Source organism: Anoplopoma fimbria, chromosome 17 (assembly GCF_027596085.1).
Source record: "Anoplopoma fimbria isolate UVic2021 breed Golden Eagle Sablefish chromosome 17, Afim_UVic_2022, whole genome shotgun sequence".
Classification (NCBI taxonomy): domain Eukaryota; kingdom Metazoa; phylum Chordata; class Actinopteri; order Perciformes; family Anoplopomatidae; genus Anoplopoma; species Anoplopoma fimbria.
Genome location: NC_072465.1, coordinates 8,158,350 through 8,180,069, shown reverse-complemented (window position 1 = coordinate 8,180,069; position 21,720 = coordinate 8,158,350). Strand labels below are relative to the sequence as shown.

The 21,720-nt window shown below is 43.1% G+C and overlaps 1 protein-coding gene across 1 annotated transcript in view; it reads right to left on the bottom strand.

Moving 5' to 3' along the window:
* Positions 1–21,720, bottom strand: part of chl1b (cell adhesion molecule L1-like b) — a 68,079-nt gene extending 46,359 nt beyond the window's left edge. The window contains exon 1 of the mRNA XM_054616370.1: positions 21,620–21,720. The gene's annotated coding sequence lies outside the window, so the exon portion shown is untranslated. The remainder of the gene's footprint in view (positions 1–21,619) is intronic.

The following is a 21,720-nucleotide window of genomic DNA, read 5'->3' as shown; positions in this document are numbered from 1 at the left end:
TAAACCCAGTGTCTCTTGGCTCGCACAAAAAAAGACATGTAGGCATGGTAACCGGGCTTGGCTCTGCTTCAAGACGCGCCCTGGAACACGCACGCAGCTTTGTGCGCAAACACACACACACACACACACACACACACACACACACACACACACACACACACACACACACACACACAGGACGCATTAAAATGCACGCTCTACAGTCTGAATCCAATCTCCTTCTCCAGAGAGTGTGGCGTGGTTGTAATGCAATCGGAAGGTCCTGCAGGCAGGAAGCTAAACTAGAGGATGATCTCCATCAGTGGCGGCCCACCTGTCAGAGACGACGGCTCATCGGGGAAACACTCCAGGCGCCTAGCAACGTGTTCTCCTCAATATTATTATGCCAACAAGTAGGATTAATTATTCCGGAAAACAAGCTTTTTTCCGCCTTTAGTCCTATGACAACGGGGAGCAAGGCAGATGATTTAGTTGCACGCCCACTCGTGATAAGCAGTAAGGATCTAATAGCCTTTTAAGGAGCGTCCTGCTGGCCACCTCTTCACGCGCACACACACACACACACACACACACACACACACACACACACACACACACACCTCGGGGTCAGGCCCTTTAGGTGCACTGAGGCAGAGCAGCCCGTCGCGCTACACAGTTAATCCTGCGGTGGAAAATGTCGGTGGGATCCGTCGCGCATGGACGCACAGCGAGAGATGAGGAGGCAGACCAATATTTGAGACGAATTAAAGATGTGTGTGTGTGTGTGTGTGTGTGTGTGGGGGAGAGGGTTAGTGGTGTTGAGGGCGAGGCTTCCTCCCTGTGTGTGTGTGTGTGTGTGTGTGTGTGTGTGTGTGTGTGTGTGTGTGTGTGTGTGTGTGTGTTTTTTTTTTTTTTGCACAGACATGCTCATCAATAGGCTGGCTGCACAACTTTTCATCCTCATGGCCATTCACTGAGCACATAAAAAGAACACTGGCAGGTCTACATCAGTGTGCGTGTGGGTGTGTGTGTGACGGTGTGTGGGCTGGCGGGTTGGCCTTATTGTCTAGATGGTACTTTGCTTTAGCAACAATGGGGAATCTTTGATTCTCCAGTATTTGCTTTAAAAGTCGTCTAGTTAGGATAACCTGCCGTGCAACAGTGCCACGCCCTTCTTAGTAGTATTTCATTTTTGACCATGGGAAGCGTGAATGCAGTGGTGGGAAACCAGTAGCCCTATTGTTCTCAGAGACTCTCCTGATGGCCAATTAGCACACATCAGGTGTGGTAGCCCACAGGCACAATTCTATAAAGTACATCGGGAAGTGCACTACCATGCAAATATCCCTTCTGGCACCGTTTGATGGATTGTGCTTATCGGTGTCTAGTTATATTTTTATGCCGCATATGTTCCAGGATAACAATCCAAGGAATAGCATGGGCAACATTGGGCTCAGGGTGGTAGTGGCTTATAGTCAATATAAATTATTCACTTCAGCTTAATAAATCATAGGGTACCTGAGACATGTATGGATGAGCATGAGGCAGCACCTGGTGACTTGGGCAAAACAGATACAGTTCTCTCTGGGTGTACTATTGAATGGCTAATTGTTAAAAAAACGGCTAGTTTCCATCATTATTTCACTGTTTCTGTGCTGAACTGTGGAACAAATCATAAAGGAGGAAATGTACCCACATGGATAATGTTGGTATTTAGAAATATCGACCCAACATCAAACCATTATGACAGAATGTTTCTGAGAGCCCTCGCCACTTGAAAGGATGCTCAAACAAGTGAAACAAATGGCTGCTTCAGACTGAAACACGAGGCACACCCAGAAAGTTATCTTTTCACAACTTGAAAGGACACATGGGGCATTAGGAAAACGCAGTGAAAAGGGTCTTTTGGAGTTGGTGCCTTTGTCGGGCTAACATCAAAAGCTCTGCCGGAAGACAGAATATAGCTTTGTGTTTGCTGTGTGTGGGTGTAGATCTGCTGTTTGTTGTGCTGAAAGTCACATAGAGGAGAAGCAACTGCCCATTTTATATTTAATGCACAGATAAACTCCCTGATTGAAAAAAAAATGGAAAAAGCTAAGAACATTTTAGATTTTTTTTCCCCTCAATATAAAAAAGGAAACATTATCATACAGAACACGCTTCAAAGCCCTGGTGGAGCCGAGCAAAATATGCATTTACAACTTCCAATGTTACATTGCTGCATGTGGGCTTAAGCAGTGGGAGGTCGAGTGGTAACAGCGGTAAAAAGCTCTACATTTCAAATGAGCAAAGAGCAGGGTTCAGGTCTCAAGGGGTGTCGAGTGGTTAGGGCAAAAGGAGGCCGCCGTCCTCAGGTTCTGAGTATATGTTCAAGTGCTGCGGCTGCCATGCTGCGGTTTGGCATCCGCACTGAGTGGGATGAAATCTAATTTACTTAACGGTAAAATCGAATCTCCAACAGCACAGGGTGAGGCAGGGAAATGGAGATGAAGATCATTACTGTCGGCATGCTATCTGTATCTATAGGCTTGGAAAAGAAAGGTGTATTGCAGTCGGGCATGCTACTTCAATAAGTGGTGCAATATAGATTTGCTTTGTGGTCTGGACCACATCCCGGTAACAGGTTGACCGATCGGCGAGCCGGGCCCAGGGCTGACCTCCCTGTGGCTCCATGCGGTGGCAGAATAATCAGGTTAACTGGTGATTGAACACACAGCATTGTGAGCTCCGCGACAGGCCGTCCAAAGGCAAACAAACACAAGAGAGGCTAAAAGTGCTGGCAACCTCAATCTAATTATGTCTTTTGATGCACATGTCAACAGATTAAAAGCAATGTCCATGATGTCACGATGAAGATGCAGTGCATAACATAAGAAAAGAACTGCGGGACAATGACAACAAAGGTGGGTCATCAGAAAGGATGCAGCATCCACTAAGCAACGGTAAGTGACTTTTTGTCGAGGCACAAAGGCACTCTATTTGTTCATGACATAATGCTTAAATATTTGACCAAACTGTTCTACAGGATTCTTTTGAACTGCAGCCTTTAGACATGGTGGGGAACGTGGACCATTGACTCACAGCAAGTTAAACTAGCATTATACCATAATACTGGCACTTATTGGAATTTATTTTAAATGTATTCAAAAACATGTTTAAAATGTTGAATAAAAAACTATATAAAACATAAGGATGTATCAATCCAATTCTGAATCTTTTCGAATACAATATCTCTGCCGATACTGAGTACCTTTTCAATACCATTGCTATTTTCCCCCAAATGCTTAATCGTTACACCAGTAATCTCTATAAACAGAGATCTGCACTTGATTGCATAATCTGTAGGCAAGAAGATTTTGGTATCGGAAGCATTTTGGATTCAGTTTGTAGTGCATTTGTAGTCCGAGGAGTAACGACCAGTCATGTTTGAGCAGGCCTTGGTTGCATGCCAGTAAACAGTCCGTGTGGAGAGCAAAAGAAGCTGTGGTTTTGGCAAAAATACGATCTCAGAACCCATCGCCTAAAGTCTGACGCAATATATTTGCTTTTTGTTTTGATTTATCTGCATTTATATATCTGTTTAACTCCAACTCCATTCTCACATCTCAAGTTTCTAATCGGACTGTAAACAATAACCGGTGAAAATCCGCTGGCTAAAAAAATATTGGTCGTCGCCCATAGAGGCTAAATCATCCTCAATCATCCTCCGAGATTGACCTTCCTGTGACTGTATTCATTTTTATGTAAAGCAACATGAGGCCAGGGATTAATGTGGCAGCAGACAGAGAGTAGGCAGCCAGCCGTGACTGAATGAATGTAAACGATAGTGAACACACAGAAGATGACGCACCTGAGCACAACTGCTGACTGCTATGTGTAATTAAGGTGTTTGACCTGCTTAAATGCTCCAACAGTGATATTGCTCGGGGGAAAGACATGGAAAAAGCAATCCCACAAAGTTATTCACTCCTGTTAAAAAGTAGCATTGACAGCAGCTTGTCAATATGTTGTCCAAGCCTTGCACAGTCCATTTACACTAATGTTTTCAAGTACTTTCTATCAATAATACTGTTGAGAGTGTAGTCTTAAGAGATTTTATCTCACCCTCTGAATAGTTCAATAATGTCAATCCAACGTTTCTCTCGTCAACACTTAGTCTGTTTGAAACAACGGTATGCTTTGGATCATGAAATTACGTATTGGAAATGGAATTAGGAGTTAGGAGAAAAGTTAGACGTACTCTGTTGTCCAATCACTCAGACTGGTCAATACAACATCGAAACCTGTTCCACAGGTTGAGCAGAATGTCACTGAAGAAATATATTTTGAGCAGTTGACACAATATCAATCCAAAGGGGCCCAGAGGCTGGAGCCTGGCTCTGCAGGCAGCCCTCCCTCCAGCACCCATACAGATAAGGAGTAATTACTTTCCCAAGCAATCACTAAGCCCTGCCTGCCCTTCATTTATTTGCTTGCAGAAAGTTTCTCCAATACAGAGCCTTGTGTTGCCATCATTTACATATGGGAGCACATAGTTACCGGAATTCAATATTACCCACTGGAATGGCCAACCGTTCCAATGACAGGTCACTTCATTGCCTCTCTTTTTTTTATAAAGTCCACACAATCTATGACTACACTGATGTGTGGGCTGTTGCAGTAACAAAACCACACAGTGCCTGTTACTTCTAAAGATATTTGAAATGTCAGGGTCCATGTTCGGCTCCAAACAGAGGCTTCAGTGACTATTGTGAATAAAAGTAGAAGAAGAAATGTTGTGACATAACATGCTTGTGTGCATCGTCCAGAAGGAAAATAGGGGATTCAGAAGACCCGTTCCCCGGGAAACCAGCAGTCTTGTTGTCATATTTCTCATGTTCTGTTATGTGTCTGGGTTTTTCATGCGGTCCCCCCAGCCATAGCCCCCATTAGGGTGGACCATGCCATGTCGTGACATGGGAACCCTTATAAACGTGTTAAGAGCCGAAGGCATTAGCATTTTGGACGCTACTGAATAGAGCCATTTGTTCCTCTTCCTGTGCCTCCCTGAAAGACTCTATTAAAGGGAGGTTTAGGAATTGCTCTGTTTTGGACATATTGAAGTTTGGGGCAGCATGGAGAGAACATTCGGAAGCAGATTTTCCAAGGAAACATTTTGAGTTTTTGTTTTCATCTTTATTTGCGTGTAGACATATAGATTAATAATGCAAAAATTGATAGCACAAAAATTCACCCTTTTCCTAAGTTTTAAACATCTTTGCATAGTTTCAAGAAACATTTAAGTGTTTTTGCTGCCTGTCAAAGTTTAAAACATGGACTACAGATACAAATGCAGCATGCCGAATATTGTTTGCCCCACTAAAAGGTTACTGTGTGACTGAATAGGGGTTTAGATCAAACAGAACAAGTCAATATGGAGCAGACTGTGCTTCATTTATGACCTTTTCTAACTGTGTCAAGAGTACAAAATCGACCACATACCCAAATTAAAATATATCTTTTATCTTCTTTCTCCACATTTCCAGATGTAACGTGTCATGAAGACAGAAGTGCTTAATGGATTCCACCTTGTTGCTTTTTAAGAAGCTGGAAGCAAGTGGATGGTTGGCTTCATTAACGAAGGTTTTGATTGATCTCTGATTCGATCTCCCGCTGCGGTCGCAGCAGGTTCTGTGGTCAGTCCGAGGCGGGCTCTTCACTGCCTGGCATCCATTCTGGCTTTCATCTCAAAGCCTCTAACAGTTTTTGTGTTACATTTAGAATGACTACATCATCCATAATGCATATTCCTCAGTCCTGCCTAATGATGAACAATGGTTTGTACACTGCATCTTAGCAACATGTGCACACAATAGGCGGCTTTGATTCTCTATCACCAGTTGTCTGCAGTGCGTGAGTGCTCTGCTGCTGATCCAAAATGAGGTTATTCAAGAACACAATTGATCAAAATGCAAGTGAACTAGAAACTGTAACTCTAACAAGCATTGGTAAACCCACATCAATACATGTAGTTTAGGAGAATTGTTGTGTGTGATGAAATCTGTGATATGTTTTTGTTTTACAATAAAAAAAAACTTCCTAGTAACCTCTAATTACTTATTATCATTACTGATAGGTAAAATAAATTCTAGTGACTAGATAGCAGGAGGGTAAGGAAGGCTTTTTATTAAGTGTCATAAAGGGATAAAGACTGTGTCCTGTGGAACAACCTTCTATGTTTGTTTCAATACCCTTATAAAAATTCAGAGCATGTCCAAAAAACACATCTAATCTGTATCTTGGCAACCGTTTCTGAGGCTGCATTTGTAAACAGCAACACTATCAGGAGGACACGTTTGTCCAAGGACATTTAAGGAGATTAAAGCACAATTTAACTAGCTTGGAAAAGTGACTGTAGCCAATTATGTGATGTTGGTTTTGCCATTTCCATAAAACTGATGGAATTACTATTATTGGTCAGGAGTCAAAGGTAATGAGATTAAAACCAAAAATTAGAGTCAGGCTGATACGGCAGCGGGCTGATATCATTGGCAGCATTTGGCTTAACAAAGACAGATTGGTATCACCATACATGTGAGCAGCATAATTACAGATGAGAATGTGAAGAGTGAGTTAATTATTTAGCTGTGAAATACCCTGCCTTTTTTATCACCTCTCTTTGATAATTAAAACTGAAGAAATATGAGCTCATATATTTCCAATAGAATATTTCTTTATCTGCACTGGCTCCTGGACGTCCAGTTTTGGTCCGGCTCCAAATTAAAAAAAAATCAGCACTGGGGATCCCCCGCCTCCACTCCAAATGGGGGATTGATCTCCTGCACTATGAGTATTGATCGGCATCAGGTAGGATAGAGCCCAGCCATTGGGCTAATCATCATCAATGACTATTTGCCAGGATCACATTGGATTCAGCAGTCAAATATACAGCATGCACTATCTGGGGCGAAACTTTGATAGATCTTACCAAACCAAGTAGAAAACCAAGTACATCCTTTCTACTTTCCTATTTGTTTAACCCTATAAGTGTCTTAGAAAAAAAATTAAATACGAGGCCACAACAGAACATACAGTTTCTGTTTTGACATCAACTAACTCTGGCTTGTTCAGTGGCAAAGGACAACTGGCAACCACACTGATCTAATTCCACCCACAGTATGATACACAGTGAATTTACAGCAAGCTCTCTGGGGCACGCAGGGTTAAATTACTGTGAAAGCCTATTGATTCATAAAGTGTACATTTGGATGCGGTAATGATTGTGCCCAAAACCAGGGGGAAGGCTACCCACAATGACTGCAGGCCCTTCAGTAAAGAGTTCATTTGGATGGCTGAAAATCTATACGGCCACTACAGTCACAAGAGAAAGGGGGTTAGAGTATGTCCGCCTTTGCATGTAATTGGAAAAAGATGGCCATGTAAAGCTTTTCAGCGTGACTGAAGAAATAAACAAACTTGATGAATGTGCCTTGTCCTGACCCTCTATTGATTTTCAAATATTGGATTTAACACTTTCTTATAAATAGAAGCGATAAATCATTCACTGCCCCCGTCTTTTGATGCTGGGATATTTTCCATTTTAAAAGGTGCTTATATGGCTATTTGATATAACTTAAAGCGCAATAAGGAGGCCAGGGATTGCCCATCTACAGCACATCAATTTAACCAGGCCCATCCCCCAGTTTAACACTGCCACCACTGTTTGCCTCTCCTCCCCGACCCCCTTTCTCTTTATTGTAACGAGTAAACAAACGCCATCTTTTACCAGGCCTTTAAATGAAGATAAACGAGGACAGACTCCCCAATTAGCCTCCTTTCATCATTGGAGGGTGGTTTAAAAAGAGGACGTCACCTCGAAGGCACTCGCGGTGGTTCTGCTCTCCAAAAGGTTCTCAACATCCTGCATCCTGCTATAAAGCGGGAACAGGAAACCGTGAAAATTCATCTATCTTGAATTAATTCACGTGTTCACACACACCACCCCCGAGTATCAGATGAGCCCTCCGAATGTGCAGAGGCAGCAGAACGGGGACAGCCATTAGTGTCCACAGCAGCACGGCTCTAATGATGATGGCTGTGGACTTGCTGCGCTCTGCATTTCGGGCGCCGAAGCGAAGTAAGCTCTGGTCAGACGGTAAAGGATTCTCCAACGTGCTCCTCTGAAGATAGAAGCCTTGCTGCGTTTACTGGGTCAAGACAGGAACCGAAATGCCTCAGAACAATATTCCTTTGATGTAATGAGCATATACAGCTTTGATCAACCTGTTTTTTCTAACTCTTTCATGTGAATGTTTTACACTGTTTAAGTCCTCACCTCATATCCCCTTGTTCTACAAATAAGCAGTGCGAAGAAAAAAGCATCTTGACTTTCAGAAAATCAAAGCAGCAGACTGCAGTGTCCACAAGGGCTTCTAACTGGGTACTGTTTACTGACAGTGACAGAGAAGCAAAGCTATGCCATCAGTCTAATGCCCCCCCCCGCAGCAGGAAACTGGAGACATGCAGACTTATAAATCAGACACTGTGTGGGGGGAAAGAAAAGCCATTTTGATACCGTTTTCACCACATATTGAGCAAAAACAAATCCCCTCTGGTTCCTGTTGGAGCCAGCGTGGGGTCTTTTTCAGGCTGAGCATTATAATGGGATCTCCCACCTGGAGAGATGCTTATGGTCGGCTTTGTCAGTACTGGCTCCCATTTCACAATTCACAGAAAAATAGACGGACAGACATGACTCCACTGGCAATAAGCACACTCCCAGCAACGGTATGCTCCTCCAGACGCATACAATGTGAATGAAAGTCTCTATACGGAGGTTTGAATATCCATCACTCTAAAGCACCACATATTCAGGGTATTTTCCCATCTCTATGTAAACATGCGAGTTATGTAGGAGGGTCCAGAGCGAGTAGATTATTCTATCTTTTTTCACTAATTCTTTCAATCACAGCTGTTCTACCATCTGGGTTAGAAAACCATGAAGAGAATTTAGATTACAGCTCCAAAACCAGCCAGTCAGGAGCATAAATACAGACAGTGCAGGCAGGGCGGTTGCACTGGGGGCACGTGGGTTGGGTCAACCTTAGATCGAGGTATTCCCAATACCGTATCCTAAGTATGTTTGTATCTGTGGTTCATAATTAGTAACTAACGTGAACTATTAGGCCCGTCATAATAGCACTGGGGACGTGAATACAGTAGAAAAAAGCTTATAATGATCACGTCTTTATGGGTCAAATTGATCTCATGCAGAAACAGACAGCTTCGCTATTTACCGGCTCGCTGCCAATTCAAAGGCATAATTGGCATGGAGGCAGACGGGAACTGTCTGCAGAGTGTAGAGCGGGTCAGAGGATTGGAATAGTTTCAATTTGGGGGCATTAGGTGATCGGGCATTATCAGTCAAACATATGGGCGGGTATTCCCCATGCTTTTCCACGTAGGCATTCCGTTTCTCTAAACTTCTGAACATGCAGGTGAAATTTGACCTCTGCATTTATCCCATCCTAATCATTTAGGCTGCTGTGAGGTGCCCTGCTTCGATGCATCGCTCAACGACAACATGACGGTAGGAGCGAGGAATTCAACTGCCAACCTTGTGGTTGAAGGACAACCCCCTCTAGCACCTGAGCAACAGCTTTATTGATGTTGCTTTACTGGAAGTAATAACTTGGCCAAAAATACTTCTAGCCAGCCAGATAGGTATAAAACAAAACAGAAATTGAATTAAGATTAGCCTAATGTAATTTTAAAATGTTTTCCATATGTCGCATGTATTAAAAGACCCAAAATAAGCACTGTAAGCGGACTATGAACTATTCAAACAGCATCTGTGTAAGATTGATTCTGTCCCAAGCCTTTTGATCCATATAACTAATAAGGTTGATCAATGTAACCGAGGTTACTATAAGCGGTTTCCACTGTACCTTCACCACTGGCCAATCAATCAATGTGTATCAAATAGAGATTAATATAGTGAAATGATTTTAACATTTTCAAGCAACATATTTGAATAATATCCGATTAGTAGAGATTTCTGTCCCTGCAGCATCCCTCAAGTACTTTACATTTCCTCAAAGCAGCAGATCAAAAGTCCACTGCTGTGATTGCTGTAAAGAACCCTCCTCTCCTCTCCTCTGCTAACTTGCCTCTGTCAACTTACAAACTGAGCATCAGTCTCTCTTTGTGAAGTTAAGACACACTCCCACACACACACACACACACACACACACACACACACACACACACACACACACACACACACACACACACACACTGGAGAACACTCAATGTTTTTCACTCTACTTGAATAGTTCTTTACACTCTGGTCGTGTAGCGAATGAGAGGCAGGATGTCGCCTACTTTATGACTGAGGTGGCTGAAACCAACCAAAAAGAGTAGCAGCTTTGGTCTAAACAGGGTTGAAAAATGAGGGTTGCGTAAATGGGAAGAAAAGAGCGTCCACTGTTGTGCAGAAATCTGCATGAAGCTTCTTTGAGAGGCAGCAAAGTATGTCCGCGCTCACTGGAAGGAATGCTGTCTGTTCTTTTATAAAGAGGGGAAGTGTCTGCCAGAGGACTGGCCTTCACAGAGAGGCACAATGCACAGGGTTAATAGCTGTGCTTCTGGCACACTTTCGACCCCGGCTAAAATCCCATCACACTGCAGGTGGTGAATTAAAAAAAAAGAAAGGGGGCTTAAGTATTAACCGGGCCTCTGTGTGTTGGTAATGAAATTCGAAGCGGAACAAGGGAGGAAAGACCTGCCCATAACCTTCAAACTCTCCACACCTCTTCCACTGAACCACAGGAGGAAGCGAAGCCATCTGTAACTCTGGTTTCGGCTGCGAATGGGGAACCGGGGAGTGCTCTCGCCGCTCGGGGACATGATCCAAATGTTTCGACAGCAGGTGAGTTAAACCACACCGCAGAGCCGAGGGGCCTACGCAGCACCAGTTTAACAAGAAGACAAGAACACGCACCCTGGGGGGATGGGGGGAATCAGACACATCGACAGACCCTTCGCGACGGCATGTTGGCCAGTGCTTCACCCCACTTCACACTCTGAAAAAAAGGGATAATCACAAATCCATGACACAGGGTGCAAACTGTGCCCCAGCTGGGCCAAGTGGTTGTTAGAAAAAGGGATTACTGAGGTGTAAAACGGTTTAAAAAATGGGAGGTATGAATTTGTTATCTGTGGCGGAGAGGAGGCACCCGTGAATTCATCAGCTGTCAGGTAACTGACAGACCTCAAGGCTAATGGTGTCAATTATACGTGCTTTCTGGGGTGATCTCTGCAAACATCCTGTGTCAAACTGTCATCCCATGAGCACCACACCAACCCCCCTCCCGGTATTGTCATGACCCCTGTGGAGCTGGCAGTCTCTTGTTTGACTATTTTTGGCAAGGTGGATAAATCACAGGAGTGACATCAACAAGACTTGAAAGCTCCGGATTAATATGTGTATTTCTCAAGTGAAAACATACGTAAAACAGGTGTTATTCCCATTTTGGTGACACGGGAGCCACAGGGGATATTGAGGCCCATTCTAGGACTACACGTAAAAATCTGTCTGCATTGTAATTCAATATGCAATGTAATGTCAAAGGAGCCCTGTGCGGTATAGTGGCAGAGCTCTGATGTAGTGTGTGTCTTTACCTTGGTTTTTCATTGTTAGTGTTAAACAAAGTTCATAGGAACACCATTCTGCACATTCTCTCCAATGCGAAGAAACTTTATTTTCCTAACTCCCATTAATTCACAAGAAAAGCCGCCACACATGACTGACTGCAATTTAATCTTCAGTTTTTGAGAGAATTTGTGAGACACACGTGGGGTCTGTGGCCGGTGTGTGGCTACAGCGCAGTACGACACAAAGTTAGACTACAATTTCACTGAGTAATAACCGCTCTCCTGTTATCATACTTGTGGCAGATGCAAGAGAATTAGAGGCAAAGCCTTCGACAAAACTCTGTCACTCTCTCTCTCTCTCTCTAGGAAATAAATCACGGCAGCCTGAAGTCAATTTAAATGCAAATGTCAATGTTTAAGACAACGCGCTGCCTACAGAGCCGTGTCCCAAGGAGTTGCGGCGTTGAAGTTGAATCATACAGCAGAGGACCGCCCTGACGTCCTTTGCTGGGAAAATGACACAAGGCCTACAGGCATTGTGACACACCGCCGGAAACCGGAAGGGTCAGCAGTAAAGTCACTGAGCAGTGAGGATCCATCCAGACAACAAAAAAAGCCTGTGTTGCATGTCACATGGAGACGGATGGGGGCATTTCCAGGCTGAAGCACGGGATATCAAAGTAGGATTTCTCTCGGATCACCTCTATTGATCTGTTTTTGTTTCTCAAAGCCATCGCTTCAAGCCTCTAAGCCATTTCAAATTGGCAAAGCTCCCACACTGAAATGGTGTTGGGTTTGTTCATGCACACGCTTGAGAATTTTGATAGAGCTAAAAAATTCTGGCTTGGACCGATCTGGATTCTTGCCAGGGCCTGAATACTGCAGAGTGTAGTGAACCCAAAAGAACCAGAGGACTATTGTATCAGATCTGCAGAGGGAAAAAATCTGTTAGTCCTTTTCTTAAGCATAAAATAACTTGTAAAATCTGCCTAAAACAATTTGTAAGGACGAGTAACACAACCCCAGATAAGAGGATTCTACATTAATGAATGTATTACTGAGCTGCAAGGTCCTATATATATTTTGTTATCTATAAAGTATTTGCTCCTCTTAATATCAACAGGATTAATCTGAAACAAACACGTTTCTTTCCCCCAACATATCTGCAATTCTCCAACATTTTAAATTAGCATTTGGCAGTTAATCACGTATTGTCTCTGCAACGGAACAATGTCATCATCATTTTTACCCCTCCTGTTGAGAGATTTTCTCCTTACGTCGTGCATTTTGTTAAATCTACTGTACTAGTTTATTTACAGACATAGAGACTCTAGAGAAACACATAGTTCATACAACACACACAAAAATACAATGTTTTTCTCACTCTTGGGATCATAGCAGATAGAAAGACCCTGCAGCTGTTTTTCTTTAAATAACGAGGCATGGATGCTATTTTAAAGAATAATCTTAATAGACTTGTAGAAAAGGCTTTGGGTCAGTGAAACAATTTTCCTATTGTTTTCTTTTTTTCTACTATACTAAAAAAGAGAAGCGAGGCTCAAACAAACAAAGGCATATCAGTAATCTACCATTACGCTATCCCATCATTGAAAGAGGACTTCAGCGCTGCTACGTTACAGTGTTTGCTTGTTATTTTCTGAATTGAAAATAATTCCAATTATAGCGGTCGCGATTCATAATGAGCACTAGACTCAGAATTAGCCTTACTCTAGTAGTTGTGTTCAGGAATGGCTGCATTACACTGATTAGCTAATGCAATTAAACACTGTTTACCTCTACCACTTCCCTCTTGAGCATTCCAAATGAGTCAGTTTGTGACTAAAATGCTCAATAATTTATCACCCGGCTATTTTCTGTAAGCCTCAACATCATAACAGCTCTACCTAACCAGAATGAGAGCCTGTGACTGGTCTCATTTTGCCGGCATAACCATCCCCCGACGTTCATTAGAACTCCACTGTACACCGCAAAAGAAAATGTTACAAGGTGAGACCGTTTGCAAAGTGATACGAGCCCATTAAAACATGCTCTGCAAGAATTCTTGGTTTCTACCCTCCCTAAAAAAGAAAATCTGGAGCCGTAAAAATAATGAGGTCAAGAAGGTCTGTGGTTCATAGCTGGTGGTCTGCGGGTCACACTTGTAAAAAATAAAAATAAAAAACATGCAGAGTGGGGCTCCCCCCAAGCTGATGAATTCATTTTGGATTCGTACCAGCTTGGCAAGATTCTTTCACTCAACATTTGTTGGATCTGGGTGGGGGTGAGTAAATTAAGAAATAGACATGCTGAGTTCTGGCTCTTTGTAGAGGGCCCTAAAGGACCACTGCAAAGACTAACAACTAACTATCACAAGAATAAAAACAACTGAAAATTGTAGTTATGAGGAAATGAATCAAGTTGGGACACACAAAAATGGCCATTATGTCCTGCAGCAAAATACTACAATGGGGTACCGAATGGCCAAAACCAGAGCATTGCTTGAGGACCACTCAGGCTCTTTTCAGATATTTATATTGTGAATAAAGGTCTTTAAAATATTGTAGCCCCATTAGGATGAAAAGATGAAGTCATTTGTTTGTCCACACATTCTCCAGCAATGTTCGAAACCTAAGTGACAATTTGGCGAATTCAACAGCTGCGACAGAAAACAAAAAAGGGATTATAGTCGTGTGTTAGCCCACTTAGCAAATTGACCACTCAGCAGCACGTCCTCTGTGTTTCATGATTCTAATCAAGCTTGATCTGCTCTCTAATCCTCCGTTTGGAGGATAGTGCTGTGCTTGACTCCAGTTCCTCGCTGGGCCAGTAAACAGGCTCTTAACATGCAGAGCAGACACCCGGGCTCGCATGTTCGCAACCAACTCAACACACGTGGAGCTGCAGTGGCTCGGGGCTCCCAGCGGTGCACTTACAGCACCCAACGGAGCCCAACGCCGTGTAATGAGGTCCCCGGGGAAGCCTCTGGACGAAGAGAGCTGCTGCCCTCACTGCAGACCCTGACATACTGACACATATTGCTCACCTTCGTCTGGACAGACTGCCACATTATCCCGTAAAGATGATCAAGGACACATTTGTAAGGTACCACATCACATTCTTGAAAAAAAATGTCTGGATATGCAAAACAAATGTATGGTGCCGTGTGAATGGCGAATTGAGATGCCTGACTTTTATGGACCGTTTTTACAGCAGATATTGTGGCATGGCATAGCAGCACATGTGAAAACACATGTGAATTTAGTCATATTCATAGTCCCAAGATGATAACACCTACTAACAAATTTTCCTTTAACAACCTTTTTGGGGTCGATATTTTGGGGATGAAAATACTGTTGGTTGGATTGCCCTGAAATTTGGTGCTATTTACAGCACGGCTTCCGTATTGAGTTGGAGAGGAATGTTTCGGATCACCACTAGTGTTTAGTTCTAGTGGTGAACATGGTATACATTATATTTGCATTAGCATATTAGCACTGTTATTGTTTAGCTTAAAGCTAATGTGGATGTAGTTTATTTCCTATATCATCCTTTTTCTCTATTTCAAAAAAGAGGCCAAGTTTCTTAAATACATACAGAAGACAAAGCAGTCTTTAAAGACCTACGAATGGATAAAACACAGTCAACAAATAATTAAAGGAAAGGAAATATCTTACTAACGATTAAGAATGTGACAGTTTTAGAGCGGAAGTCAATCAAAGAATTTTGAGAATCAATTGCTGCTCTGTTTTATACGATTGGTTTTGGTTTCGGACTGCTTTTTGGACAAAACAAGCAATTTGGGGCTGTGGGACACCGTGATGGACCATTCCGTCCAACGAGCTGCCAAATAGTACCAGCATCACAGCATCACGGTACGGAGCGTGTTTTCACTTCTGTCCCGGTACGTCCTCTGTGTCCCCTTCCTGTCACATGTGTCCTCCTCCATCCTTGCTGCCCTTCACTTCCATGTCCCAGGGGTCCCCTTGCAACCTTATCCAGGCGACCACGCACAATACCCTTCATGAGATACAAAGCCAACGATACCGCGCTCCTCTGTTCCATTCTCTACATTTGTCACTTTTATTCCTACGGTCTTTGTTGGCCTTACCTCAGTATGCATGAGTTATCCCAAATTGAACCTTGCAATTGAAATGGAAATCATCCCTGTTTCCCAGTGACTTAAGGGAAATAACTTCTTACTCTTTGAGGCATAGATGTCATGTTTGTTGTTCTTTGGAGAATCTTTCGGTTGTGTTGCCCTTTTCACCAAGGTTTGTATTTTTTTGTAATCTAGAGGATGTGTACGCTGTGATTCAACAAACAGCTTTATAAATCAGAGCGGGCATGCAAGAATGGGGACAACACGATTGGAAAATGGGTTTTGAAGCTGACAGTAATGCACAGCGGGATTAGAATTCTCCTCATAAAACACCATCGTTTTGGTTCTCTTTAATGGTTATGGTTGTCATGTGAGCATAATCTAAGTTGATTAATTAATCATAAAAAAATTACAAACGCCATGTGAGGCAGAAAAGCAGCACTGTCTTTGCTCTAAATCCAATAGAGGAAGGAATGTTCCCGTTTAAAAAAAAAAAGCACATTCACAAACAGCCTGGAGGAAAGGATAATAACTGTGGAGAATGTGTGATAATGTAACAATAACCCAACATTCTTATTTTTTTTTCCTGAATGATGACATGTAAACAAAAGACATTACGAAGGACATGAAAAGCCTGAAGCTGGAGGCAAATAACAATATGTCTGGGTTAAAAAAAGCCTCGGTGCCACAGAGAAAGAGGACAACTGCAGGCGATCTATACCTTCAGTGCATAACACATCACCAGTGTTGGCTGCTGACCTTTCACCCCCTACTGCTGGGAAAAGACTGAACACATGAGATAACGCCGACCCCACTGCGGGTTTGTCCTTCAGTATTAACTGCACTGATTAATTGTGCGAGGAGCCATTGATCACGTTCACCCAGTGGCCCCGATGATGCAGTGGGCTGTTAAATAAGAAATAAACCATGATTCCAATGATAAGCACCTCTTATCTTTGCATATCATCCCCTCCCCCATCCCCCCATCAGAGGCTCCGCACTCTTCTATCTCTCCTCTGAACCGGTCGCAGGTATCATAAAAATAAAATAAAAAATCTGGTTTGTAAAAATGCACACAGCAGGCAGGGATATGAATATTTCATGTTGCCAAACACATTTCCAGAACACACTGGCTAGAGTGTGCCTTTCCCCGGCTGTCACCGGTGACAAACATGAAAGAGGAGGGCTCAGGTACGGCGGGCGCTGCAGCACTCTCAACTCTGCCTGCGGCACGGGGGAGCGCCACTCGTCACTGTGATTGCTTTTGGAGCCAGATCCTGAGCTGAACCTCAATTAGGACCCGGGTACTTGCTAGGCTCCACACCTCCCAACACCGCCTGGTATCAGGGCAGTGTTTGTCATAATCACAGTTTAGGGTTAAGGTTTTATATCCACGCATAAGTGTACCTGTTCAAGCAACTAGTCCTAAAAAAGAAGCACTTTGTAGATTGGGCGATAACAAGGACGCTGAAATTGAAAATTAGCAGGGGTTCCTGCTCGCTGTTGTTAAAACAGCTCTTTTCTAATCTCTAATAGCCATTTGATACTGCAGATTCCATCTGACAGACTGAATTAGAGTCTGAAATTACATTGCAGATGCTCATAAGAGATGCATCTAGCACAGTCGCTGCACAGATGAAACACAGTCGACCGTTTGGAAGCGGTTTGAATTCACACATCATTGGCAGACTGGATCTATCCGAAACCCTCTACATCAAATACGACAAATTCAGGTTCCAGCCTCCCCTGGCTCAACTTGCACCCGTATTGTATCACTGGGGTTGGGGGGCCGAATCTTGATACATACATCTTTCAGTCTGCACAGTAAAAGCCCAGGTGTACACAGAGCCCGGCACAAAGAAAGGGCTCTCTGTGTCTCTCCCCTTTCTCCTTTTCACTCTCGACCCTTTACCTCGCTCATGTACACAGGACAACGGAGCGCACACACATACTGTAAGCGCAAACATGTCTGTAGCAAGGCCAGCGCAGAACATGCATGAACAGGTTAAAAATCTTTCACATCTTCAAAGCACTCCACTCTGAACATATTGCCAGTTAGAGAAGCTTGTGCAGAAGAGGAAAAACAAAACAGCAAGGTGTGAGCTCAGCTGTTTTTGTCATTCGTCTGTGTGACTGAATTTCAATCTGTGTGCTAGTAGTCAGATCAGAGTCTGTTGTAAGGTGCTTTTGCTGACTTACAAAATTGTAAATGTTCCGGCATCTTCATACCTGTGTGATCTCCTTAAACCTAATACTCCAATCAGGACCGCTGACTGTTTACAAGCCTTGAGTTCGGCATTTGGCCGTTGCTATCTTGTGGAAACAAATGTGAAACGAGAGGGTGAAGCTAAGTACAACGCTGAATAAGACAGTTTTAGGAGACCAAAATGTTACAATTAACTTTCAGGACCTTAAAAAACACTGTAAAAGGGTTAACAGAGAGCGCCCTGCCAATCACAAGGTAGCCACGCCCAAAAGCATACTCTGCTTTATGGTCTATTTCACACTAATGGGACCATAATTTACACAATGAACATCACGTTATATTGAAGAAGACTTAAAACTAGCAATTAAGACCATAAACTCATGTTTACAATGTTTACTGAGGGGATAAATCAATTGAGTAGTAGGGTCATTTTCTCATAGACTTCTATACAACCAGACATCTTTTTGCAACCAGAAGAGTCGCCCCCTGCCAACCACTGGAAATAATCCAGGTTGAAGGCACTTCCACGTTGGTTTCACTTTTTGGAGACGGAGGTTTGCACAACCTGACACAACCTGACACAACAACAATACCAGCCACACACTGCACCGCATGGCTTTTCCTATCATGCCTCCTTCCTCTGGAATAACCTTGGTGACTGATTCCGTTAAAAACTTTAAATCCAAGCTCATCTTTTTGCTTTAACTTTCAATTTGTTGCTTATTCTTTGATTCCTTCAGGCCTGTTACCATTAACTTTCTGGTTAGTCATTCTCAAAGAATCTTTAAAAACCTAGTACCTCATGTTTGTACTACCCCTGAGAATACTGTAAACTTTCTAAATGCCACTGCATCTACTTAAGCCTCTGTTTGTTTGTGTCCCACAAGCGCATGAGCGTCCAAGCTGTGTATCCATCTCTTGTTCTCTCTCCTCTCCCTCTTTCCCCCCTTGTTTCTCCTCCTTGCTTTCTCTTTTAAGTCAGACTTCTCTGTGCCGGGCCGTCGGCTGTCTTGGAACCTCTCTCACTCTCTCGTCTGTACCTCAATCCAGATATTTGGATATGGATTTGGTTTTCCTACTCCTACCTGTGTGAATGCTGTTTATTGAGATGTGTTTAGTAGCCTTGCCCCTTTTTCCAGCTCACCATGGTGGAGAAGAGACCCTTTGGGCTCAAGTTGCCCGACATCCTCCCTGACCCTTATTCCTTACGTAGGTTTACAATCCATCTATTTGTCATCCTGATACTTAAGCTATGTTGATCTATTTGGTACACATAACATCTGTTGCATGTCCATCCCTCCTGGAAGAGGGATCCATGCTCTGTTCATCTTCCTGAGATTTGTCCCATTTTTTTTCTCCTAAAATGTTATTTTCTGGGGGAGTTTGTCCTCAACCGAACCGAGTCTTAGGATAGAAGTTGTCATATGCTTTTCAGGTTGTTAAGCCCCTCGGGGCAATCTTTTGATATTGGGTTGTATGAATAAAATTGACTTCACAAAATTTTCACAGTTGCTGTGACAGGATGTTCCTCCACGTATGAGCGGACATTTGTTGGTAGCGGAGTATGGCAGCGAACGAGTCGGGCCGCTGCTACAAAGGATGTTCTGTTTCCCGTATTTTGTAATCTAAATGATTAAAAAGGGCTGAAAACGGTCCATGAAATGTGTCGGGTCGGAGCTGCATATTAAGTGGTCGAAGGGGCTGGCTGACACGGACCGGCTGGGAGATGTTTCGACACTTTGCTTGTCCAATTACTGGCTCTCGCTCAAATTGTTTGGTGAGAAGCATTCGACCTACTTCTGGACACAAAGCACCACTGCCCTGAATACAGAGAGGCTCGGGACCACGTGTGATGACAAGTGCCATTAGAGCCTCTTGTCTTTGGCCTAGAAATTAAATTCTGCCAACTTACCTGATGTGGGGATAAACCGGCTGTGAACACCGGACGAGGTATAGGTGTCGGCATGCACGATGAACGCGGGACGAAGCAAATAGGATCTCCTCCTCTTGGAGAGCAGCTTGAGATGATTGCATTCACTAATGGCAGTCTGACCTTCAGAAGGTCTTTATGGTTAACAATAAGCAGCACGAGGATCAGTATTAGGAGTAGCAGCACTGCTAATTCTATTAGGGGTGGTTTTTTTTGTTGTTGAAAATGCACCACAAAGACAATATAGGCCATGCTGATGTTGTTGGGAGCAATAACAGAAAAAGCATCAAAAGGAATACAACTATTAGAATATGGGTAAACTATAAATTGTGTCTCTGTTTCCTGGGATTCCCTCAAAGGCATAATCTATAATGAGACACTACACAACAACGCTGAGGAAACATTTGAATTTGCAGCAACAAATTTGCATACATTGTAAATATTCATATTGAGGGAATCATTGTGTGAACCAAGTGAGAAATGTCTGGTGCACAAATGCAACACGTCAAGCACACGAGCCTGATGCACAACTGTTCCATCAAACAACCTCAACAATTACTAAAGCTAAAAACAAGATATTACTGTAATGTGATTTTAATCGCACTCATTGACGCCTCATCACTCATTGTAATCTCGTGTCCTGCATGCTCTACATTTGTGCAACAGTGTAATGAAGAGTAGTGCAATGGTAGTGTGGAGGTGGATTAAAGAAAATGGATGTAGTTTATGTGATATTTTTAACCAAACTGCATTGTTGGTGCTTTGTCCAATGAGATGAAAGAAATACCAAAAATGATTTTCCTCCTCAAGGTTAAAAAAACCCAAAACATTTCATAGGCTTTCAGTGTTGTTTCTAGTGCCACATTACACAGCTTACCTTTTCCACAGTAAAAAGAATAATCTGCAGAAATGGCATATGCAGTTTTTACATTAAACTCTGCCCACAAAATATCCCTGTAGCTCAACCACATCATCAGCACTATCCCTGTGCCCGTGGACTGCCACATGCAAGATGAAATACATGCATTTATTGCCACTAGAGAACGAGATAATAGCATTCACCACACTGGATGACAAGGTTATGATTCAGTTCTGCGGTTCAGTGTCCAGCATGAGAGCCAGAGATGAGATCATTACTGTGCAGTGGGCAGTTTAGTGGTAAATAAGAGGGATGGCAGAGGGGGATCTCCAGCCAGTGATTATTATCAGGCATCACAAGCAGTCATATAAATAAGGGGGGAAAAATTAACTATCCTCTCAGAGGGACATTAATTCATACTTATCAACTCAAGTACAGAATTAAGTAGTTCAATTTTAATTTCAAATGGTCTGAAAGCTTCAGGAGAGTTTTTTTTTTTTTTTTTTTTGTCTTTTGAAAAAGAGGGATAATTCTGCCCCTGCAAGGTGTGTGAACCTGGTTTGGCTGGGTTCGCCCTCCACCAGCTCATCTCCCACATCACTGGTTATGACTAAACTGCGAGTCCAGTTATTATCCACTCCTGAACAAATTACAAAAGCAGTCGTGTCTACATTACCCAGTGCGAAAGTCTCCCCTCTTAACAGGTATTATTTGCTTCTAGTTTCCAACCACCCGCTACGAAGAGCAGAGCCCTATAAGTCCGCACAGGTGCCTCCTTCAACCCCGGTACCCACTGTGCGGGCTCCGTGTCCAAAAAAAAATAGATAAAAAAAAGTGCCACAAACTAACAACCAAGGATGATGAAAATGTCAAAATATTTATTCCCCCCCCCCAGAAATGGCGAAAACTCACCTTCAGGTGCGACTCATGTCGTGGCACAGCCGTTCAGAAAGTTGAATGTTCTCCACCGGGCAGAGAGGGATGATTCACCGCCCGCGTAACGCCGCTTTGCC